Raw genomic sequence first — 25,702 nt, forward strand, 5'->3', positions numbered from 1 at the left:
CTGAACAGCGTGCAGTCTCAGGGCCCTACACAGACTACCAAGGGCTGCTCACTTCTTTTGAAAAAAGGGCAGAAGGCTCCAAAAATTGTTTACATTATTTGACCACAGAAACCACAGGAGTCTTTGGCTGAATCAGGATCCAAAACAAGATCTTGTAAGTCCAAGGCCATATCCCTCTCTGTGCATTCTCCATTTTTCTTGCTGGTTTTGCTCTTGGTACAAATAGAGCTATATTAGTACAAATAGAGCTATAACTATATATTACCTAGCGCAGCAAACTACCTGAATCCTATGGGATGTCACACAGCTTATTCACCCAAAATAGGACTAAATGTAGTCACTTTTGATCTTGCAGGGAAATTCAGATTCAGAATCCAGGCTCATGTCTGAAATCACCTTTTAACCTAGGCCCTGCAAGACCTCCCACCCCATACAGTCTGCATCAGATCAGGGAAAGTCTTTCCCCTCTGCTAACACATAGGCAGAAACTGAGCATGGAAATATCAAGAAATATAAAGAAAAATTACTAGTTATCACAATCCTTGTTGTACAGGGCAGAGAAGGCCTGCCTGCTTTCTCTTAAAATCCTTGTTTGGCTCAAGGCCTTTGTGTACACAACTTTCATTTCCTCTCCTCCATCTTTGTGTTCACCCAAGCTCACATTTCCCTGGAAAGTGCTGCCTGGCACTCCTTGTAGTTGTTTTATGATTACCACGAGCAACCTCTCCTATACAAAAAGGATAGGACTGAAGTCAGACTTTTACTAGATTTTTCCAGCTCTCCTCTGGTGCCAGCTAGACCCTCTAATCAGAACTGCTTCTCCATGGCTGCTGGCACTGCACTGAGATGCAGAGGTACCCAGGTCGGGTGTGTGAGGTGTCAGGGAGGTGTAGCTGCAGTGGCACAGGGCAGCAAGAGCTGCAAAACCTGTCTGGAAATTCAGGTGAATGCTCTGGCAGCAAGTCCTCACCCCAGTGCTGTGCTACCCTGCTGTGCTGGCAGGTGAGCCTGTTCTGGGGAGGATAAAGTTAACTCCACTGCCTCGGCACAGCCTGCAGCATAGATTGATTGCAGTGCAAACACATCCCAAATTTCTAAGCCTGCTGGTCAGCCTCAGGACTCAGCACTGATGCATCCCCAGAGAAATTTGAAAAAATAACTGATTCCATAAAAGTAGCCTATCAGTGTTAGCTTCTCAAAGGCTTTTTCGTCCAGTTTCCTCCATTTGCTGACAAATAGGAAGATTCTTCCCCCTCAGCTGTTGCAACGGTCTTGTGCAGTCAGGACCCTCGGCTGCTGAGGCAGAGGTGTGGATTTATAGCACTAGCTTTTGCATAGTATAACACTGAGCCTCAGGGATCAAGGGTTATGACATTTTTATGGCTTCTCTTCTCCTCCCTCATATGAATATGAAGCAACTGTAAGGAAAAACATCTGGTTTCACTTTTCTTTTCTCCACCACTGTTCCCATCTGACAAAACCTTAAAAACTTGCCAGTGTTCTAGCAAGCTGTGTGTGCCAGCAGCCTGCAAGGAGCCAAGGATTTTTTGGTGTCATCACAAGCGAGAGTACACTGGTCTGGAAGTACTGGCTCCATCATTGCTAGAAGGCAAGACTACCCAGATCTTGTCCCACTGACAGATGCACTGGCAGCCCTCCTCCTTTGCTAGAGCAGGCTGAAGGGTTGCTAAAAGACTGTCCCTCCATCTTGATCTCATTACAGGCAGCATCTCCAGGGGGAAATGTGGGCCACTGTGAAGAACACTGTGAGAGGAGCCAACCCCTGCTGAGGGGAGGGAAAATGAGATGCAAGGAGAAGTTCTGCCTCACCTCAGAGTCTTGAGAGGGATTCTTCTGGAGTAGAAAAACAGTCTTGCTCTATTTCTGAACAGTGATGTGCTGAGAAAGGCTTGTCCTTGGCTCTGTGGTCAGGGCTAGTCTGCAGCAGAAAAAAAAAAGATGAGCCCAAATATCCAAGAAGCTCCTAGGTCCAGGTGAGACCCACACAGTCAGGAGAAGAACAAAATACTACGAATTCTAAGGCCAGTCTGGCAAAGGTGGCAAATAGCTGGCCAATAGCCTGTTTCCACAGCTGAACACTAAGAAATAGAATCAGCTCCCTCATGTTATCTTATTTACCCAAGACAAAATTAAACTATTTCCAGGAATCTGAGAGTGTTTCTTCTTTATCTATAGGAAAGGAAGGCATCTCTGAAACATTCAGTGTTGTGGCTCTGGAGAACCTCCAGAAAAAAATCTCTTCTCAGGATCCCCCATCTTCAAACTCCCTGAGGAAACCAAGTGGACTGTTTGGACACATCTTACAAAAGGGGGACAACTGCTGAGTGCTGGTCCCAGGGACATACATGCTGCTGACTACTGCCATGGAGGCCGTGAGATGTGAAGGTGCTTCACAGGAATGAAGTTGCAGGACTCTGCAGCAAACAAGGTCCTATGTTAGGCATCCTAAGAGCAAAGCACCCAAATAAATAACACTGGCCTCCAAGGAAGGTCTTTGAAGGACAGGAACCAAAAGTGGTCATGGCAAAGGATATTTAACATGAAGGCACACAAAGAAAATGTTCTGTGCTGTGGGCTTGCCAGAGAAGACCCATGGTATTGTTTTCCAGTTTCTTTCTCTCTTTTTGACTGTCCTTCTTGACGATGCCAATAAAAAAAAAGTACCACTCCCTCCTCTTATTCTTTTTCTTTGTTTACTTAACTTCTTTTCCTCATAGCAACTGCATAAAGCTGAAGCCATCTGATATTTCCAAGTAACCAAGACCATTATTCACTGAAGGCACTGGCCTGGATCCTAATTGCTGCTGGTTTCATACTCAACACAAGCCTTGCAAACAGCTGTAAATATCTCTATACAGTACTCCTCTCATGTCAAGCTGACCCTAATTCTTAGTAGTCCCCTGGGATGCAAATAAAAGTGCTGCCAGAGAAAATAGGTGTGCTAGGTACACTTTGGAAGGACAAACAGCAGCAAAAGAGGAGACACCGTAGAAATACCGTTTTACGCCCTTTTCCAAGGCATGCAAAGGGGAAGCAGGTGAAAGGAGTTGGTGGGGACTGGTATTTGCAGGCCATGTGACGGGATGAAGAGGCCTTTGCATCTGTGTGAAACTAGGACAATGAGGACTTTCTGGATCACGTCCCAGCACCCAGAGGATGTTTGAGAAGGAAGCTGGAGCATCCTCTTCCCACTTACCCTTCCAAGCCTTTGTTCCAGGCATGCTATTATTCTGGCATTACCCAATTTCTTCATCTTCTTTCCCTCTGTTCACACAAAAGGCCTGTGTTTCATGTGAACCTTTGTTTAAGGTTAAAGAGCATCAGAACTGCCAGGTAGCAACATTGCATTACACAGGTGACAAGGTCAGGGTAAAAGCCCTGCTAAGGAGGAGGAGCAGTCCATGCTTTGCACCTCTCCTTGCCAGAGTCACAGAAAGGAGAAAAGGACAGAAAAGCAAAGTATATGCCAAAGTGCAAAATATGGTACTTTTGGTTTGGTTTTAGTCTGCTTCACTCGTATGACCAGAGGAATGAAAAAAAAAAAAAAAAAAGTAACAGTGCAACAACCTATTTCACTACCAAAAAAAAAAAAAAAGTCACTTAGCTATATTTTGGGTTTCTTTTCATTTCAAAATACAGTTCAATTCCGAGATGGGGATGGGAGGGACATCCAGTCTTTTACAAGCTCCCCAAGAGTTAGGCACTCATAACACTCCCTCACCTTTTATTGCCCCTATTCCTCAAATCCTGCCCATCCCCTGTGTGATTTTATGCTGCCCTTCTGCTCTCCTTCCCATCTATCACACAGTATCTCCCTTTTCCATTCATTTCCTCCTCTTCTCTGATCCACTCATGCATTCCAGCTTCCTTCACTCATCTCAAAGTTTGCTGGAACACCAACAGCCCTCCAACGCCTTCAGCCCCTCATCCCACATGGCTGGCTGCACCCTGCCAAGGGGCTCCCCTCCTGACAGTAGGCCTGCAGGGGGCTAAATCCTCTGCTTCTCATGGCCAAGTAAGTTCCACCACAAAGAGCAGAAACTGTGGGGAGAAAACTGGGGGAGGCAAAGAAGGCACAGTGTGAAAGTCCACAGCTACATACCAGGAGATGGAAATCAGTACAGCTGGTACTGTGTGTTCAGCTCACAGCCAAAGTCCTTTCTCTCAAGGTTGTGCTGACAGACTACAAAAACAACGGCTGAAAGCACAGCATGAAAGCAAGTGATGGGGGACTTGCCCCAGCAGAAAGAATCTGTGAAGAGGAAGGTTTAACCTGTTTGTTTAGGTGTCAAGCCCTTGGCAGGGGCTTGTCAGGAGAGGCAATGAAAAGTGTTCATCCAATGCACACCTAGTGTTTCCTGATGCACATTTTGTATTTCACCCACCTTTTCCACCTAAGTGCTTTCTTTAAGACTCAGCTCTTTCAGAGTGACATTTAAGAAGGGCACACAGACCACCCCCTCATCTGTTCCAAGACATGAGATATGCTGCAAATGAAGACGTGTGGCAAGCAAATTTTTACCAGGAACAAATATTTGCCATCGTTCTGGATGGCTGCTATGCCACATTACATTCTTCCTGGCACACTCAAGTAGACAAATATTCTCAGAAAATTAAGTAGATTTCTGCCATCAGAAAGGGCTGACAAACACTTCAGGCCACTGCACCCTGGGTCTTCATTTCTTGTCAAGTTTGGGGCCTATGCACACAGCTGGCATCTTTTGTGTGCTGGTAAGATGAAAGAGCCAGAGGGTCAGGTAAATACTAATTGTTAGAAAGATGTGGACACCCAGCACAGTGAAAACTGCACTAAGGGTTGCAATACATGCCCCGTAATAACCAGCCACCTCTTACAATCTCTCAAGATTTCTACTGCCATTTCATTTATTCTCTTGCTCAAGTGCCACGTCTACCTGGCAAACGAATTCCCTCTATTCCCTCATGCCAAGTTTCACTCCAGCATGTCAAAACCACTGCCCTACACTGCAGCATTCCTTTCCAAGTGAACTATTCCCCCGCTCCCTCCCACAGGTCCTGCTGATGGCAGCTCGAGGTTGTATAACTGCACGCTCCCCTCCTTGATAATAGCAAGAACCAGGATTTCCTGGTATGCCAGAAATGGTTTTGCCACTCCTGCCTGTGTGAAAGGGGTGGGACAGGAGGCAAAGCAGCCATCGTGTGTTACAGCTCTGGGTCGTGTCTGTGCACCTTGACATCCCGCCAGGCAATAATAAGAGAGACCTGCAGGGAGCAACATATGTCAAAGTTGGTAATTTTCCTTCCTGCCTTCACTCCTCGAAACCGCCTCAACTGGATCAACGCCCGCCCAGTTCCTTCTTTGGACAGCCAACGAAGCATGCACACTGCAGGAGCAGCTGCCAGCTCTGCTGGAAAATGTACAGACCAAAAGATCACCTGTGAGCACGCAGTCTTGGCGTGAGCTGTTCTGCACGTCTGCAGCTCGACAATGCTGCTGCGGCTTCGGGAGGCAACAGCAGCCGACCGCAGCGCCGGCCGGCCACTCGCAATCCACAGCCAGAGGCGCCTCTGAAAACACGCTTCCTGTAGCAGGGAGACTTTGCAGAAGCCTCACAAACCTCCCCTCATTTTTAAGCTGAACCACGTTAATAATCCTCTCCCTCTCCCTCTCCCTCCCCCAGCAATTTTTCACCTCCCTGGACAGCCACGGTGTCAGTCCACATCTGGAAAGGGCATCACTGGGCCATTTGCAGCTGGATTGGAGCCAGATGCAGGAAAGATTTGTAAGGTCTTTGCACTGTCTTCCTTCAGATTTCCTTAGTGCTGCAGTAACACCAAGACCGCTGGTGACTTCAGGTAGTGCCTGCTAGTGCTCCCTGCCATGCCAGGGATTTGGCTGAGATGCAGCCCTGGCACTGGGCAACCAGTCTTGGAGAACTAAGTGGTCTTTGTGGCCTCCTTCCCAAGAAGAATCATCAAAATTTGCACCAAAAAAGACCCAGTTTGCAGAGGTTTTGATAACTTGTATAGCAGCCAGGTTTTTAACTGCTTCTGTGGACATAATTCAGGTGCTCCATTGTTTCAGGCTGTCCCACCCCTCATCAGGGCCTATCTGGCTTAAGATTTTTTCTGGAGAAAAACTGTAAACTCACCTGACCAGCTGTCTTCGACCTCGCAAAATTGCCGAAGTAGTTCTGTTTTACCTTTCCTCCCTCCTCCTGCCTTCCTTCCCCCCAGCTATTTCAGTGGCCCACTTCACACTTTCTAAACCCCTACCTGAATATGGGATTTGCAGGCTGTTTATTTTTGTGACGTTCGTTTCAGGGAAAATAGGAGCATCAGTGTCATCACATTACCAAGCTCACCATATTTTCTGCATTGAATGCAGGCAGGCTGGGAACACAGCTCGACACTGGGTCACTCCTTTGACAGGAACAGGAAAGACCATGTACTCACACCAAGTAATTCAGATGATTTATTTTTAAATGCTGTAATAAGGCAATCATGGAGTGAATGGAGAAGTGCAAACCCACTGAGATCTAGAAAGCTCTCAGAGCTGTGTGTTGCTTTATGTCTCTGCCTGCCTCTCAGTTGTCTCTGTGAGTGATTCAAAAAACCCTGTTTAATCAGATTCAGCTCCTGCCATCTGTTAAGTGAGACACTATAGGGACTGAGTATTGTAACAAATGCATATCAGAATTGCCCTTGATTTAGCATACTTTGTGCAACATGTCCCATTGCCCTCATTCACAGAAATCAGAGGGAGGCTTTAAGGCTTCTTTTCTCTTTGGGATCTAATGACTCACTGAAGTGGGTGAGCAGACCACACCGAGCCTCTGCATCCCCCCAGCTCTGAGTCACAGGCTGGGATTAGAGGAACATTTTGGGATTACAGACAAGCACTCTCTCAGAAATCTCCTTCTCTTCCGCCTTTGCCAGTACCTTGCTTAACAGAGGCTGTGTATGCTCTCTGATATGGCAGAAAGGATGGAAATTCAGGGAATTCCCTGACAGCTTGTGGTTGTATAGCCAGGTGTCTGACCAAAGGTACATATCGATCAGCTTGGTCAGTGACACCCAGAACACATAAAGATGGGATCGGTAAGTCCATCCATCCTTGTGCCAGGAAAGCTCTTAAACAGTGAAACAAAAGAGTGTATTGGCAGTTGGCAGAGATGGGTGTTTTGCAGGATGCCTGGCACTTCTGAATGGCTCCTCCAGACAGCATTGGAGCAGAGGCTTCATTTTACACAGCTTTGAGATGAGGTGCTTTGTGCTTTTTAAAGCAGTCACAGGTCTGTTATGGTGGAAAAACAACCCTATTTCTTGAAGACAGCCCAGCAAGATACATCACAATGCCATGGGAGCAGAGCTAATTATCTCCTCCTGCTAGGGTAGTTTAGCTTTCCTCTCACAAAATCCCTGGTTAAGCAGTACCTGCCATTTTGGAAGAACATCTGCAGTGGCTGGAGGGGATGTATATCCCGTTGTGCTTGGGAAACACCTTCCCACATGCTTCAGTGTGTCACTCGGGCTACTGCTGCTGAAATACCTGACCTGGTTTTACAGGGATGGATACAGACGTGAACATCAATGCTTGGAGAGTGACTCAGAGAGTCGGGAAGTTTAATGAAATGCATCTAAAAAAAAAAAAAAAGAAGGAAGAAAATTAAAGAGGGAGAGCTGACATCAAAGTGAGCAACAGAGGACATAGAAATTGATGGATTTCACACTTGATCGATTGTTGCAATTAATTACATAAAAGGAGCTGTGACAGTGTGCACCAAACTGTTCCCCCCACACAGCTGGAAACTCCACAGTTAGTGAGGCCAAGGGAATCAGATGTTGCAGAGGATCCAGTTGCACCATATATTTCCACACCTTGCTCAAGCTCCCCAGGTAAGTGTCTGGATTTGGTTTCTGCGGTACCACACCATGTGCCCAAATTCGTCAGGACGGGCGTGTTTATGCCTGCTACCAGCCTGCTGGGTTTGCCTCCCCGCAGGGAAAGCGGGGAGGAAGCGGAGAAATTGTCGGGTTTGCATTTCACAACCTCCTGCATAACCCAGGTTGCTGTGCACATCCCGTGGCTCAGCCTTTCGGCCCAGTGTGATGGGAAGCGGGAGGGAGTGTTTACACAGCCTGCTGGCCGCTCTGCAGTCACTATAGCAACCCCAAGGGTCAGTTTATAGTAGGAAAGGAAGTTCACTTTTGGGGAGTTCAGCTTTCCAACACCAGCATCAAGCATGGCTGAAAAACAAAAGGCCGGGCAGTGGGAGGAAACACATTTAAGGGAGCTTCCTATGTGTAAAACCACTCGAGCTTTCTCAGTCATGGGGAGATGCTGCATTCCTTTCCTCTTGGTCAAAGGCACACTGCCATCCGGCTGATGCCTGAGCCAGAGGGGTACCTCCCCCCTCCCACAGATGCCTGTGTGTTTGAGAGCAGGGCAGCTGTGGAGGAGTGCAGCGTGGTGCCCCACTTTCAGAAACACCCCTGTGCTGGCAACCCAAGCTGAGAGTCACAGGACGGATGTTCCACGTGTATTTGTTGCCGGCTCTGGCTCTGCAGAGGCTGCTTGTAGACCTTCACAATGTCTCCCATGTCAGGAAGAAATAACAGGCACTGTCCTTTCTGGCCTGCATGTAAACCAGCAAATGTCTGTGCATGCTGACTTGAGGTACTTTGACCTTATCATGCTGAGATTTAGTCTGTGTCATTGCTGCCAGTGGTACTGTGATTTAATCTGAAAAAAATGACAGTCATCTCTGAGGTGATGCCTAGGGAAACACCCTCTTTCCAAACACTGCCATCTATCCCAGAAAGTTTTCTTAACCTGTACAGCTCCTTGCTCTGTTGTACTTCATTACCAAAATGGCCTGAATACTGACCAAGAGCTAAAAGAGCATCTGTCAGCCACTGTTAAAACAGTGGGACAGTGTCAGAGCACGGTCACCCTGGGGAAATGTATTTTCTCAGGGAAAGAGGTAATAAACACAGTGTCCCCTCAGCCACAAGGGAAAATATCCTGCAGCCTAAGTCCTTCTCTCTCACAGCAGTTCCCATCGCTGGATCTGAAGCAGCAGAAGAGAAAGAGTCCATTGTGGCATGGGGGGCAGGGGTTTACTTTAAAGGAAGGTCTACCCCTAGCTGAACAAGTCCAACACTAGATGGGACCACAGACTGTCCGAGCTCCCAGCTGAGCTCCCCACTGTGCATCACACTCCAGGGTTTCAGAGCAGGGTTTCAGTTTACCTATCCTGCATGCTAACCCTCTGTGGTAGCTATAAGGTTATAAAAGGACCCCTGCACTCAGCAACTGCTGGAGAAAGAGCCCTGAGTAGTCTTGTGCTGGGTCAACAATTGGGGACATGCAATGGATACTCCTGTGCTTGGTCTGGGCTGCAGTGTAGAACGTAGAGAGAAGAAAGCCTGGTGAATCCCAGGGAGATGGACTAACTGCAGAGTGTCAGAGCAAGCATTCCAAGGCATGCTTTCCCTTCTAACATGACACTTTACATCAGTGAAGTATCATTCCAATAAAGCTCCTTCTGCCCATGAAATCTTTCCACCAGTACTTGGCTGCTGGCTGGCTAGGAGGTAAACAAGATAATGGCAATGTTAATGGCTGTGATGGAACCTGCTGTGCAGGCACAATTTGGGGCAGTTCACAGAGGTGTTCCCAAAGAACAGAGTTCAACAGAAGTAGCAAGCCATCGCCCAGGGGAAGAGAGAGGAGCAAAGAGAGGATATGGGAAGGAGAGACTGCATGAGTCTGTGTGTGGGAAGATTGGGAATTGTGATACATTGTGCCAGAGAAAATATGCAGAAAGACACAGCATCATGGAGAAACACAGGTTCCAAGGAGATGAGAGTTACACCATGAGGCACTGCACAGGAGAAGGAAGGACCACATGGATGGGAAGGAATGACCCACAGCTGAGGCCTTCAAAACCACAGTGATAAAAAGAGAGGAAAGATGATGAAAATGAATGTGGGTGCTTCAGGGGTGGAATGGCAATGAAGGCTACATAGATGAGAAGGGTGGCTGAGGGGAAAGAAATCATCTGGCTATACAAAGATGTCAGATCCATTTGAGAAACAGATGTATTGAAGATGCAACTCATCCCAAAGCAGATGTCAAATGCATCATACATCTACTTCTCTCTGGAAAGGGGGAGCTACAGTAATGATTCCAGAAGAAGACACCTACCCCAAGCAGGTCAGATTTCAGTGAAATAAACTTTCATGCCTAATAATCATCTGCTCTTGGGTGGCAAGTGGAAGGGCAGAGCTTTGGGATGAGGGCTGTATGTGTGTGTATGTTTGAGGATGATCTCCTGGGAGATTTTCCCCAGGGCTGGGTGTTACACAAGGAAAGATGAGTAGGTTTCAATGCTGCTTCACTGCTGAACTCCTGAGCAGAGAGGACTTTCCCAAGGAACTCCAGAGGTGGGTTTCACTTTTGCTGGCAACATCCATCTCGTTTAACATGTTTAACCCCACAGGTTTTGAGCGGGGGATGCACATAAGGCCAGCAAGAAACAATATATCCAGGAGCAATGAGCCTGCCTGCAGTTCAAACTGCAAGAGATGATGGAACAGCTTGTGCTCTGGCATGGCCCCTGACCCTGCCAGTTGCTATGGCACAGCAAGGATGCCCACAGGATTAGGCCTCTGTGTGTCCACAGTAAGCAGGCTTTAGCATCTCTTGAACCGGCTGCAGTTCAGGCCCTAGCTTGGGAAGCCCTTTCTCCATTGCCCTCTCCTTCCTGCCCAGCATGTGGATGAGTCACTGCAACTCCTGATACCTCAGGGTCACCCAAGTCCCACACAGCCTGCTGCTATCCCTGGTTACAAGACAGATCTGCCTGATCTCCTTACAGTAATTAACAACAGCCCTTCAGATGGTTTAATGTCACCAGGAGTCTTTTTACAAGCTCAGCTCATATCCTAGAACAGTGCTTTCCACTCCTTTTTCCATGTCAGTGAGCAAAGAGGGCTCAGCCCTCTGCCCTGGGTTCCATCCTACAGCATGTCCAGCTCCCTGCATCTACCTCACTGTGCAGCCCATGCACAGTGCCCAGGGATGCTGCAATATCAGCTGAGCTGGGCCACAGAGCATGGAAAAAGCAGGAGGGCACCCAGGTGACTGAGACACCAGCAGCACGCACAATAATGGCTCAAAACCTTGGTATGGCCCTTTGGAAATATTACTTGTGGGCAGGGGGGACAAGGAGGTGGAGGAAGTGTTGTCAGCATTCTTTTATTCATACTGTATGAAGAAAAATACCCTGAAACAATGCAGCTGGGATTGGCAGTGGTTGTGAGTCACTTGCCATAGAGGCAGAGGTCTGTGTGAAGCCCCAAGCAGGGCAGGAATTTAATCCAGCTCCCCAGATGCTGCATAAAGGTGTAAAAAATGTGAGCTTTGGTATTGGCTCGCCATCTGCTTCAAGGTGCATGTAACAACAGAGTAAATACCATTTGCATGTATTTGCAGATTTACTGGTCAGATAAGTGGTAAGGATGGTATGAAAAAGGCCTGCTTAGAAATAAGTAAGGTTAAAAAGAGGTGTTTTCATCTTTGTTGCTACCACTACTTTATATGGAAATAATGCTTACATTCATTAAACTGTAAGTGGTCATCACAGAGGGTAAAAATAATTAGGGAGGAAATAATAGGAAGGATATTATTTAACAGTGCAAATGTTTTTATATCCTCACCTGTGCCTGGATATTGCCACTGCATGCACCTCAAAGGGAGTTTATTCAAAGAGAAAGAAAAAAATTAGTGAGAGAGAAAACAAAAATTGCATTTAAAGGTTGAAAAGTCAGGTGGAAAAATCTTGTACCCAATAAAATCCTCTGGCTTGTTAGAAAATGTTTATCCCCCTTAAGTCTAAAGGAAACAAAAATTTCCTGTTCCACAAAAAAAACTGGAAACAGGTTTCTATTTGCCCACTCTCATCTCTTTTGCCCCAGGGACAACCTCACCATTTTAAACTGATTTTCTAACCCTGCACTGGTGACCTCTCCAAAATACACACGTCTTACGATTAGATATGAATCACAGCAGGACAAAAAAGCCACTTCACTTCTCCCACTGTCGCTGTCCCACTCACTCTCCACTGAAGACAAAAGCCTGGGCAGGGGTAATTTCTGTTTTCTCTGAGATGCTGATCCTGGGGGGACAATGAAGCCAACTTTCCACAAACATCTCAAGGCTAAGACAGCTTTTAGAAAGGGGATTGGGCATCAACAACATACCTGAATGAGGGACTTGACCTTCTGAAAGGGAGGCAGGTCACCAGCATCCCAGTGGGATGTGACATAGGTGAATCCTTGTGAAAGTGCGGCATCCTCAGCTCCTTCAGCTTACTCTAAAAGGCAGAGCTTCAAAATTAGTCATATTCAAGACTCCAAGTGGGAGATGGGGACAGTCATGTTTTGATGTCTTTGATGCAGGAGCCTGAACAGCATTTCCTTGTGATGATGAGGACTGGCACTTGGCTTTTTTCTTAACACACAGTCAAGAGAAATGGAATCATATACTAGGAGAAAGAGGTTTATCTGCACTAATAACTGCAACAATTCATGCTCATTTTGTCTTCTTTTGCAAAAATGTCCTACATACAGTAAGGCTTCCTTACACAGTATGTCTGATAGATCCTACAATTTCAAAATGCACTTCTCTGCATCTAGCCAGATCCTCAGAGAGGGCATTTTTGGTTTATCTTTTATAACACTGGGGGCTCTAACTGCTGCCTGGCTCCTTCTGCCCCTTGAAGCAATCACATTTCCACCTAGAAGAATAGCAGTGAGGCCCATCCCAGGTATATCTCTGATGGCTGAAGTGCTCTAGAGCAGAGGAGATGCTTTAACTTTTGCTTCTTTTTGCAGCTTTCTTATGACTGTTCTCTTTATGCTTGGCTTGGCCTGTTTCCCAAAAAGACAGGACCACTTCCCTTCCTGTTTGGGGACAGTGCCACTTTCTCACTCTCGTCTGCTGGCATGCTGTAGGTGTAGTGAGGTGCCCAGCTCTCCCCAGGAAAGATGTTTAACAATCATAAGATATTCCTGTGGAAAATGCACCATTCTTTAAGCATATCAATATTCATACAAGGTAAGAAAACGCTTATTAAAAGAGAAAAATTCACTACATTTTTATTCATTCTTCTTGAGGGTGTCCCTTCAATAGCACTCAACAGCTGTTAAATGGGATAATCGCCTGCTAGCCTCATGTCACTAATTCAAATGCTAATGGCTCTCAGTGCATGAGAGGTTATTCAGCCATCCGGCACCCCAGGTACACTTTGCTCGAGGAGGATGATGAAGGGATTAAGGTCCCTTCTGGGATTCTAGAAACTTTGGAAAGAAATGCTTTCAGATTAATTTGGAGAGGATATCATGTCCAAGACAGTATATTTGGTTTGTATGGCAAGGTTTTTTGTAATGGAGTGCTCTAAGGGTGGCCTCTGTGAGAAACTGCCAGAAGTTTCCCCCATGACCAATGGAGTCATTTCCAGACAGACCTAAATGGACCTGAAGCTGGCCAAAGCTGAGCCCATCATTGATGGTGGTAGCACCTCTGAGAAAATGTGTTAAAGGAGAAAAAGTTGTCACACAAGAGCAACTGCAGCTGGAGAGAGTAGTGAGAATATGTCAGGGACACAGCTCTGCAGACATCCAGGTCAGTGAAGGAGGGGGAGGAGGTGCTCCAGGTGCCAGAGCAGAGATTCCCCTGCAGCCCATGGTGCAGCCCATGGTGAGGGCAGGCTGTGCCTCTGGAGCCCATGGAGGGCCACAGTGGAGCAGATATTCGCTGTGGAGGACACCATGCTGGAGCAGGTGGATGCCCAAAGGAGGCTGTGACCCCATGGGAAGCACATGCTGCAGCAGGCTCCTGTGGCCCTGTGGAGAGAGGAGCCCACCCTGGAGCAGGTTTGCTGGTAGGATTTGTGACCTTGTGGAGACCCACACTGGAGCAGGCTGCTCCTGAAGGATTGCACCCTGTGGAAGGGACCCACAGTGGGGAAGTTCATAAAGAACTGCAGCCCATGGGAAGGACTCACCTTGCAGAAATTCATGGAGGACTGTCTTCCATGGGAGGGACCCCTGGCTAGAGCAGGAAAAGAATGTGAGGAGTCCCCTCTCTGAGGAGGAAGGAGCAGCAGAGACAACGTGTGACGAGCTGACCACAATCCCAGTTCCCCATTTCCCCTGCACTGTAGCCTCAGTTCCCTATCCCCCTGCCCTGTGGGGAGCAGGTAGAAAATTTGGGAGTGAAGTTGAGTCCAGGAAGAATGAAGGAGTGGGGGGAAGGTGATTCCAGGAAGAATGAAGGAGTGGGGGGAAGGTGTTTTCAAGATATAGTTTTATTTCTCATTATCATGTTCTGATTTAAGTGATAATAAATTAAACTAATTCCCTGAAGTCGAGTCTGTTTTGCCCATGACTGTAATTGTTGAGTGATCTCTACCTGACCTTAGTTCAATCAAGGAACCTTTTCTCTCTCCTGTCCAGCTGAGGAGGGGAGTGATAGAGCAGGTTGGATGGGGATCTCACATCCAGACAGGGTCAAAGACAGGAAAACCAGGCAAGGAGAGGCCAGCAGGAAGGGTTTGCATATTTTGATGCCTCAGAGGGTCTCCAACTCAATGCTGAAAGATCCTGTGGCCAGCCCAGCCTTGGTGCCAGCTGACCGAGCCAGGGCTCAGTTTGATCTCAGAAAAGTACTGCTTGTACAGTGGTGGTGCTCAGCAAGCACAGGTCATCGTTCTGTTGTCATGGCTAAACCACTGTTGAGCAGTGCACTATTGGCTACCTGCACAGAAACAGAGGTACCTCTTCCTAAGGCTTGAGGTCACTTCCACAACTCCACTCCTGGCCAGGTAATGCCAGGCTCAGTGACACTCCAGCCATGCAGTGCAAAGTGCCGAGTTGTCAGTGCCCACGGGGCAAACCCTCTGGTACTCCTTGCCTCTGTGACAGGAAAAAGGCTGCAAAAGACAGCACCAAAACCTTCAAAATCAACACCACTTTCATGGAGCAAACTTCGCAACTTGATACATGCTTTTGTGTGTGTGTACGTGCATGTGTACAAAAGACTGTTCAATGCAATAATTTATATTTCACATGTGCAATTCCCCAAAAATATCCTAGTTGCCACAAAAGTATGTATTTTCTTTTATATGGAAATAACCACAGATTGTATAGTCACACTTAAACATTATTTGTCAGTGGTATCTACACAAAAGCAGAGCTGGATTTAAGTCTAAAACTACTTTGTTATGAAATTGCTAATAATATACAACCCATGGGAGATGGGCCATCGCTGTCTGTCCTTCTGCACAGCATTATGGGGATGACAAAGGAAAGGAACAATGGTGACTTTGGCTTCCACTGCAGGGACTGTTTGATGTGCCTTACCCATCCCTTCCGTTCTTCAAGAAGGGTACCTAGTGTCTCCTGTCTCAAAAGTGGCAAGTAGGAAGAGAAAAGGAGAATTAACAGATCAATATAATACTCTTGAATGGGATATATAGGAGTGATAAGGGTAAATGGCTGGAAAAAAATAATAGATCTTCGACAATTCTCAGCAATGCTCCCCTGAAACACTTCTGACCACATTCTCCAAAGGGATCAATAATCAATGAACATGAACATCTATCTGTTGAAAAAACTATTTTGACATGAAACCACTGATGTGTTTCATAACTGGTTTTAAGCCCATGAAGGACAGTATTATTTAAGGAATTTTACTGGCCAAAGCACTTTGTCAGCCGCACCATTCATCCCTGACTTCCTTTTTAATTTTGAAATTATCCTGTATTCAGTTCTACTTTCTTCATATCTCCAGTCCCCTCAGTAGAATTATTCCTATTTCTAGTTCCTCAGCATCTCCTCCTCTCAAGAGTTACTTATGCACCAGAAAAGTTGCTCTCATTTCTTTTTCCAAAAAAAACGCGTATGTATCTGTTACCATGGTAGTGGTGTGGGTTCCAACCAACCATTTTAGCCACACTAACTTTAAAATGGTAACCAAGTTTGAAACTCCTTGGTTTCCTCCCAGAAAACACAGAGTGCTGGAACACGTTTGCCCTTGTGGTCTTGCAGGTGACCACCAGGCAGCCATGACTGGTCCCCTCCACAGACTGCAGGGCTGACCCAGTTTCTCCTCTGAGCTGTCATGGCAACCTCCACGCTTGTGTTTGTTGCTTTGCATGGAGAAACCATTTTCTGGCTATGGCAAAGCAAGAACTCAATGCCAGTGGAATTGCAAAGTGGGAGTACAGCTCAGCCCTTCAGCCCAGGTCCTGATCCTGAATAAAATCCATATCATGTGGTAGCAAAGAAGTTGGACACAGTAGGAAAAGCAACCTGTCTCTTACTCTTTTCCATTCTGGTGCTGCTCTGTTCCTCATCAGGCAGCACATTCAGGCTGGCTTGATAAAGAAATGAGGCACACGGGGCCATTTAATGTGGGCACACCATGAGGCACAGCCTGCCCCTCTTAATTTCCAGTCCTCCCTGAACTCAAGGTCATTGCCCACACAGACCTAACTCAGCAGAGGTTTAATATCATCAGATCCACAAAATCCATGGGAAGCATCCAGACAGGGGAGGGTGATCATGACTCCACACAGAGGAAGTCAACAGTGGGAGCTCAGTCTGTACTGGAGAGTTTGCATGAGCATAGCACAGGTTGGGGGCACCTGCCTGGGCTGCTCCCAGGACCTCTGGTTGTGCATTTACTCATTCCCAGCCATTCATTACAAGAGGGAGCTGCCCACAGCAACAAAGAAATGTCAGCACTTCATACTAAAACCCTTGCCAATGAAAGTGGAGAGAAAAGTGTTCTGAGCCATGGGGCAGACACCCAAAAATCCCTCCTGTGTGGTGGGGAGAAGGGAAAAGGAGAAAAAAAAATTAAAAAGAAAAAATAAGAAAGAGCTAAGGAAAAAAAAAAAAAAAAAGAGAGAGGAAAATGCCTGAGAGGTTTGATTTATAAAGGGAAATGAGCTGTAAGATAATGTGCTTGGACTGGCCAAGCTGAGGCGGGTGCGAGAAAAGTGGGTGACAGCCAGCAAGCACCAGAAAGAGCCCAGGCAGTGGAGAGGGAAAAGCACAGCCCGCTCAGAGGGAGTGAGATGCACAGAAAGTGCATGCTAAGTAGGAGTGCCAGGATGACATTTGAAAAGGGGAAAATTTAGGCTGAGTGTCAGGAAAACTTCCTGACAGTGAGATGCATGCACTGGAGCCATCCCGCGGGAGAAGCCCTGGAAGCCTCATCATTTGGCTTGCAAGGGCTGAGCTGGAGGAAAGCTGCAAGTCCTGGAAAGGCCTTGCAGAAATCCAGAGCTTGCAGAAAGTCAAAAGCAAGGCTTGCTTTAATTACAGGAGGCCTGGCTCAGAGGTGAACTCCACAGGCAGCAAGATTGTCCAGGAAGAGGGGAACTCCCAGTAGGTGACTGGGAGGCAGCAGGTCCCAGGCACAAGCATCATTCTCTTCATGGAAGCTTAGAAACAAATGGGTGAGCAAGACAGTGAAACAGATAGAGAAATTTAAAAAAAAAAAAAAAAAAAAATCCCTTCTCCTTTAAGGCAACATTATCTCTCAGCAAAGAGTTGCTCTGCTCTGGCCAAGGCACAGTCAGTCAGGGCTCAGGCTTCTGTTAGTCTGGGCCCCTGGGAAGGCCAGCTGCCAAAAAAGAGGGAAATTTTGTTTTAGTGAGGGAGTAGGGCATGGGTGTATTGGGAGGGAAATGAGGGAGAGAGTGAGGGAACTTGCACAGGAGAGCGAGGGAGAGAGGGGGACATATGTATTCACTGTGTCACTGGATGTGTAGCAAGGCAAGAGGCCCAGCAGGATGGCTTGGGAGTGAGGGAAGGAGGTAATGGCTGCAGGCAGAAACCAAGGCAGAGAAACTCCAGGAATGATGCTGTTTCTCTCCTATCAAGAAGCCTTGTCCGAAGAAATCCATGTTAAAAACAGCCAGGGCATGGACTCTGTCCCCAGAGCTCCCTGAGCCACCAGCCTTCCCTATCACAGGAGGAGGAGGAGTTGATTTCCCCTGAGGAGGAGGCAAACAGAGTAACTTCTCCTGCAGGGGACTGTCCCTGTGCCCCATTCCTGGGCACACCGCTGGGCCAGCTGTGCCCAGCCTGGCCAGGAGCAGCCTCTCCATTGTGGCACATGAGACCTACAGCACACAGCTCCAGAGGTGTCAGCCAAGCTCACAAGGAGCCTGGTGTGAGCTGAACATCATCCCACCAATTCCAGTGGCCTTGCCGGGAGCTGAGATCACAATGTCACTTCCACAGCATGAAACTGGATTTGAAACTTTGACCCCTTATGAGCTCCTTCTACCCCCAAGGAAAGTATCTCTGTGCCAAAGGTAGCCACATGCATGCAGGAGATAGTCTGGCATGGGCAGTTAAAGCAATAACTGAGCTGTGGCACAGCTGCCCTGGGAGTGCCATCCCTCTCCCATCCCAGCTTTTACTGCTGTGTTCCTTTATTCGGATACACCGCCCTCTCCATTTAAACAGCAAACCCAGCGAGGCAGGAAATGACAGCCCATGCTCTTGCCGAGCCAACAGAAATGGAGCTAAAGTGGAAAGCCTATTTTAAGAGTAAAGTACAATATAAAGAGGTTGCATTTATTTCCAGACCAGACATTACAAACCCAGGGAATTCAGAGTTAAAGTTATGCTTAAAATAAATTCAAACTTGTTGAAGTGTGGCAGTGTGCTACCAAGGAATACAAATAGCCTTAATTCTGCCCTGAAGTGACACACAGCCGTATGACTGTGATTAAAATGTTTTAGTACTTGTGCTCCTAAACTAGATTACCCTGATAAATACAATTTTTTTCCATATTCCCTTGCTTTTCTCCTCCTCCAACAACCCTGTGCCCCAGATATAGCCACTAGCACAGATTTCACTGCCTACTAGGGAAAAAAAAAAAAAACATATATATATATCACAGGTCCTTTACATCTGTAATGAGAGCCCCAGGCCAAGTGCTGTCTTGGAAATACCCTTCCTCCCACCATCAGTCAGATCCGCAGCCACCCCTGCCAAAGGCTCTGGAGAGCACAACTGAAGTGTGTACCAAGTGATCCTTTAGCCCTGCTGAGGAGAAGGGAAGGGCTTTCCTCACACCTTTGATACCACTGTAATCTACACTCGCATATTTATTTCACAAGCCCATTAAAACCTTGGGTTTAAAGTGTAGAGAAAATAAAAGAGAAAGAAACATCATCTGGATAAACAGTTATGGCTTTTTGTCAAGGATTCAGGAGCTAATCGAGTCCAGATCTGTTCCACATTTACATTTACATGTGAAATTGTACTTACTGAGCTAGAAAAAGTCAGATTAGCATCAAGTTAGCTCTGCCCGTCAGCTACATGGTGCAAACCCTGGAGTGAATGAGGGCTCCAGGGGTGTAACAGAAGGCAAAGTTTGGCCCCAAATCTTAAGGGCCATTTGGTTGAGATGCACAAGAAGGTGGATGCTCTGCACTTCAGCCCAGTTTGAAATTATTCTCCAGAAGTTGTATTTATTTAAGAGAGTGGGTGGCCTGAATTGTCATGATGTGTTCAAATATTTGGCACTAAATCACAGCTGTCCACTTATTTGCACTTTTGCTGCTGGGCAGCAGGAACACCCCTGGAATTAGTCAGCATCAGACGCATTAATGAGCTAACAGATATATTATGGTTCACAGTTTGGACTGCTTTTGTCCATATAAATACACACCTCCTCTCCGCTTGTTTCCCAGAAAGGCATATCTTCTTGAACATGTTGACTTTTCAAACCTTATTTTATCTGGCCTTTATGAATGAGCTTGCAGAATTTTCTGTTAGACACAGGAAAAACTCCTTGCACCTAGAAGTCTTTCTGAGCATTACATGCAATCTTGGAGACTCAGGAGTGTAAAGGGGAAACAGTCCAGCCTTGGAGAAGTTCCTCTTTACAAGCCAAAAGCCATCCTCTGCATGCAAAGATCCCAAGTAAATATGGAACCAATAACAACCATGAGCAAAGACCTTTAGATAAGAAAAATGTTTCCAAAGTCTGTGTTACAAGTCTGGAGGAAAACGCTTGCACCTTTGCTCTGCAGAAAGCAAGGAATTTGTTGCACCAAAGGAAAGAAAATCTTGTTATCTGGGTTAGCACTCCCATGATTGATTCATCCCACTTCTCCACTGCCAGAAACCTTTTATAAATCACAGATATAGCATAGGTCATGATTTAATAAGTTGCCAAGAAAATTTATCCCGTGCAAGAGGACTTCAGGACCGGTGTGAACTCTTTGCAACTTGTATGCCTAATGGATGCTAGTTGCAAACCATAATCATTTTTATTAAACAAATCAACAGAATTTTTGCCAGGGTAATGCTGCAGCATGGAAGCAGTGGGAGCCAGGTTTTTGTGTGTGTGAATAAAATAGTTTTTCAGAAAAAAATGCTTATTTGCTGACACTGAAGTTTCTTGTGGGAATACATCACTTTTATAATTAAATTTTCATCTGGAAGGTTTTTCAGGTCAAAAATGGAATTTCTGGTCAGAATCATAGCAGGGAGGAACACACAAGAAGCCAGGCTCTCAACTGAGCACAGCCAAGCCTCTTGCATCCCGAGCACTTGGCTTAATTATAGAGCCAGCAGATCATCTGCCATATGGCTGCTCCTTACCTTGTCTTGACCATTTTTGGCCGTACTTTTCCAGCAACATTTCCTGGTTCTCCTTCCAGCCCCTCCCAGGAGCAGGAGATGCAAAGCCATGGACAGAAATCATTTGTATTTTCCAGGAAGCATCCCCAAATGGGTGCTTGCCTCCAGCTGGAGGAGCACAAAGGAGCAACCCCACTGCCAGCAGCCACTCTCACACACGCAACAGGATCTGGGAGAGGATGTCTGGCCATATCTGCCTTCCCCTCCATGTGCAGGAACACACCATATCAACAGAAAACACCTCTGGTAAGGGCATAAATGCACCTCCCTCCCCAGGACGTTGCACGGCGTTATCTGCAGCAGTGGAAGGAAGCAGCAGAGCCCAGCTGCTTTCAAGCCTTCCTACCCTCACAGCCTGATTCACCGGAACAGCCCGGCTGCTTTTTGCCACCACAGTGCCCACACACCAGATCTGCAAGCCTGGCTTCATTGGCCAGTTTGTGACACCCTTGTGCCCACAGAGTGGTAGTGAACAGCTGAAAAGGGCTGGTGAGTCCCTCTACAAGCTCCTCTGCATTGCATACCTCAGCCAGGCTGCTGCAGCAGAGGATGAAACGGAGTTGTCACCAGCCCCACCACACAGCCTTGTCCTCTGTTCACCTTCAGGAGGGCAAGTCAGAAGTGGCTTAGCTCAGCCACCACAGTCAAATGAGTCTGAAACACTGTTAGGAGGGATTAAAATCACATGTGAGTGTGTGTGTATGTGTGGTTTCACAACACCTCCCTCTCCCCACCGCCAGCCGCACCAGTTTCCTCAAAGAAAGGCAGAACAGTAGAGCACAGACCCAAAGTCATGCCGTGGTGCATTAAAGCCTTGTTTTCCCACTGCTTAAAGAACTGACCCAGCCCCCTCAAATGTTCCCAGCATACTTGAATTGTGAGTCAGAGACCACAATGGAGATACTTGCCTAGCTTGACGAAGTATCTCCTGCCAAACAGCAATCTCTGACTTTTTTGGTCTGTCACTCATGAGTCTTGTTCCTGCCGCTCTAACCACACAAAACACACTGCCTCATTGTGGAAGCCAGCATTACTGTTTGGATGCATACCTGTAGCATCTCCAGCTTTTCATAATCCCCTTAATGAAGAGTTCTGCTAACAAACCAGATGGAAATTTGCAGGTATTGAAAGCTCATGTCTCTGTACCCACTGTAGAAGCAATAGAGGATGGAAAGAATAGCAATACTGAAAAGCAAGGCCAGCAAACACTTCATCTTTGCAGACACAGCCTAACATTTAAAAGGAATAATAATTCAGGAACAAGATTTCCACACACTGGTCTGGCACCTCACTTAGCAAAACACCCTAAGGCTTAGGAGTTAATCTGTGATGGACCCTTCCTTGGGCTTCATTTGCCATAGCTAAAACAATTGCCTGCCATGAGTTAGCGTCCAGAGTGGCAAAATAAGTTTTTACTCCTTCAGTTGCAGTGGCAAAAGGCCTGCAGCACTGAGCAGGGCTCCATTTTCTTCCACTCCCCTGCTCCACCACGTGTCATCCAAACAGCTCATACAGCCCTGCTCAGGGCAAAAAGATTATTATTTTACTCACTGTAGATCACACTCATTTCTTATTTGTTAATTTTCCTACACAATCCTGAGTGCAGTGCTAGAAGCATATTTTCTTAATTAGCTTCTGCCCTCCGCTCCTTTTTCTTCCTTCAAAAGGCACAATTCTCACACAATCTGAGCACTCCGGCAGAGAGGCAGGAGGGCTTCAAGGAAGTCCCCCACTAACAAAGTGCAAGGCTTGATCTGCAGTGAGGAGAGCTGGCAGCCCTGCACTGCACCTCAGCACGCCAGCTGTTGCTCCAGTTGTGGAGCCACACTGGGAGGAGTTCAAGGACAAGCAGCTGAGAAAAAAAGTCAGATGGAACCAAACCCTCCAACATTACATGAGGTCGAGGTTGTGTGTGTGCATTTGCTTTATTTTTCTTTTTTTTTTTTCCACCACAACTAGACTTAGTATTTCTTCAGAGGATTCATGCTTGTACTCATACCAAGAAATCATTCCTATTATCTCCTCTATCGCCTGGGCTGCAGTGCAGAGCAGCCTGCTGTTATCCATCCCTGCTGTCTGGGCTTTGGGACAGCTGGGCTGCAAGGCTGGAGAGATGGGGGAGTTTCCGGGCTCTGGGGTGCACGAGGAGGAGGGAGATCATTTTGTGTGCTGCTAATCTGTCTCTGCAGGAGCACTGGTTTTCGCCTCTGTAGCATAATTATATTTATCCCTCCTTCCCAACAGCACCTGCCATGGGGCGCCTGGGGGTGGGACACAGGAGCAGGAAGAAAAATAACTTCAAGCAAGATTTACTCCCTTCCTTATTGGTTAATGCTTGCCAAAAAAATGTTATGCAGACGCAGGGGGTTGAATAGGTCTGAATGGACTTCACATAATTGATGTAAACATTACACTTTGACATCTCTCTCCTTTCAGGAAGGGGGAATCTTTGGCTGAAGCTGTGTCCAAAGCCCTAGACAGAAACCCAGGACCTCTAGGCTGTTCTTTTCCCAGTTCCACCTCAGGCTTGACATTTCAGGACCATGGTGTTTTGCTGACAAACCTGAGCCATGCTAAACAGAAGATAAAATACCAGTGAGGGTTTCAAACCTCCCATTCCCCACCCCCTTCCCCAGCACAGCATGCATTGTTCTGAGCTGTGCACATGTACTGACCTCTCACAGCTTGGTCCTGGTGACAGGGTGATACACGGCCCAGACCTGCACTCCCTGAACTCCCCACAGGCTCTCATCTAGCACAGAGACAGGCACTGGAGGTGTGTAACAGGGAACAAGGAAGAAAAAAAAGCTGTTTCACTGTGCAATACAGATCTTAATATGAATCTCTTCTGAGCTGAAGGAAAAACCCTGTTGTATGGTCACAGTAGATCGGACCAGCTAGAGCAGGGGGATGCCGTGCATATTTAGAGCACACTATTCTGGACAACAAGCTTTGGAAAGTGTTTCTGGAGGTTGGGCCAACCTCATGGTGCTGGCCCCAAAAATATTTAATGCATGCTCTAAATAATAGGCATCTGGATTGCAATCTGAATGCAAGCAGTTTCTTTCAGCTCTCCATCCTCAGCTGTACTGCAAGCAGATCGGGCAATTCAAGAGACTTAAGCTGGCCCCAGTAAAGTCTCAGCCCTCAACTTGCTCCTTAAGCCAAAAATAAAGACTACATCAGCAAAATCATTGCATGTTCACCTGGTAAGTTTCTAATGTTGTTTGGCAGAGCAGTGGCTGCCACCACCTCTCCCTGGTTTCGTGCCACCAGCAAGCCATCAGCTGGGCCATGAGAGTGTCAGCTGCTGCTTGCATTACAAAATCTGGAAGGGATGGACCTTGAAACCAGAGAAGCAGCAAACAAGGACTGCAGCAGAGCAGGACAGGCTGCTATTCAGAAGTACATCCAGCACGGAGGAGATGACATTTTCTGGGAACTCAGAAAACCTACATAAGCACAATGTGCAATGAACTACTGGCTCTGCTCTTTTGACAAGGGCATGTAGTGGTGGGACAAGAGGTAATGCCTTTAAACTGAGGGTAGATTTAGATTAGATACTAGGAAGAAATTCTTTACTGTGAGCATGGTGAGAGACAAGAAAAGGTTGCTCAGACAAGTCGTAGATGCTCACTCCTGGAAGTGTCCAAGGCCAGGCTGGAGTAACAGAGCTTTGAGTAACCTGGTCTAGTGGAAGGTGTCCCTGCCCATGGCAGGGGGGCTTGGAACTCAATGATCTTTAAGGTCCCTTCCAACACAAGTCACTCTGTAATTCTATGACTGCACATGAGACTATAAGAGCACCATCTTCTCACATCTGACATTCAGACCTGAGGACTTCAGAGGCCTAAAACAGGGGTGCACCTCTCCCTTGCCCCTGCTAACTCACAGCAGTTGCCAGGGAGGCAGCAACACATGTCCTCACTCCAACCCACTGCTGGAATCACCAGCAATCCGCCAGGTTGTTACGCCCTTACAAAAGGGCTTGGCAGAGCAGCTTCCCCAGCCAAGGCAAGGTTTATATCAGGGGCTAAAGATCAAACTGTATCTATCTCTGAACACACCTTTGTTAGTTTTGGCTGCACCCTTTCAGGTATCACCTGCCTCCCCAGGCAAACACGTTCCTATCCACAGACCTGCAGTGCTCCTCCGAGGGCTGCATCCGCCTGCCAGGAATCTGTGGACCTACTGCATCCACATCAGGGGCCAGCAGCCAGGGAGGGAGAGCCCCAGCACTAATGTGGCTGCAGCAAGGATGTTGCAGTGAGCAGAGGAAGGAACTAGAAGCAGATTCATGGTCAGGCTGCTGCTTGGTTTTGTTGGAAACCAGAGTGGAAAACTGGCACCGGCATCCATCCACCCCAACAAACATTGCATTCATATGCAGAGCTACAGAGCAAATGATCTGTCAGTTGTTCATCTGGAGAACAGGTTTCACCAGCCTGGATTAAATGATTATGTTGCCACAGCATGTGCTTCTGGCTGCTCTTGGAGATAAAGGAAGTAAGGCACAAGGAGCCTTACAGGAGAGAGTCCTGACCCTGCAACCCAGCTCCCAACACCTTTATGCTTGAAGAAGGTTCAGACCAGCACAGTATGTGGGAGATAGGGAGCAAGTGTGTTTAAAGAATGAATTTTGGTGCTGATGCGCTGAAATCACAAATGCAAGAAAACACCTCATTCGATTGAGAACAGAAGGTGCACACTTTACCCCCAATTACTGCCTCCAGATGTGCAGCAGACTGGCTGTATTTCTGAGCCTGCTGCTCCTTATTCCCACAGAGCTGCAGGCAGAGTGAGTGCAGTTGGAGGTCTAACAGCACATGTGCAGCTCCACCAGAGCCTGCGTCCTGCCCCCACAAAACCCCCGTTGAGTGACTCCCTTAGGATGTAATTGCAGTCGACTTCATTCCAGGCCATGAGCATATGTCTGGCTACGGACATTACTGCAAG

At 47.1% G+C, this 25,702-nt stretch overlaps 1 long non-coding RNA gene across 1 annotated transcript in view; it reads right to left on the reverse strand.

The window, feature by feature from the left end:
• LOC116183307 (uncharacterized) overlaps nt 1-25,691 on the reverse strand; it is a 155,027-nt gene extending 129,336 nt beyond the window's left edge. The window contains exons 1-2 of the long non-coding RNA XR_014952698.1: nt 4,124-25,691; nt 1,831-1,939 (exon numbers count right to left, since the gene is read on the reverse strand). This is a non-coding gene — a long non-coding RNA (uncharacterized LOC116183307). The remainder of the gene's footprint in view (nt 1-1,830; nt 1,940-4,123) is intronic.
• Nucleotides 25,692-25,702: the final 11 nt, after the last annotated feature.

This window comes from Lonchura striata, chromosome 2, assembly GCF_050655825.1.
Source record: "Lonchura striata isolate lonStrDom1 chromosome 2, ASM5065582v1, whole genome shotgun sequence".
Taxonomy (NCBI): domain Eukaryota; kingdom Metazoa; phylum Chordata; class Aves; order Passeriformes; family Estrildidae; genus Lonchura; species Lonchura striata.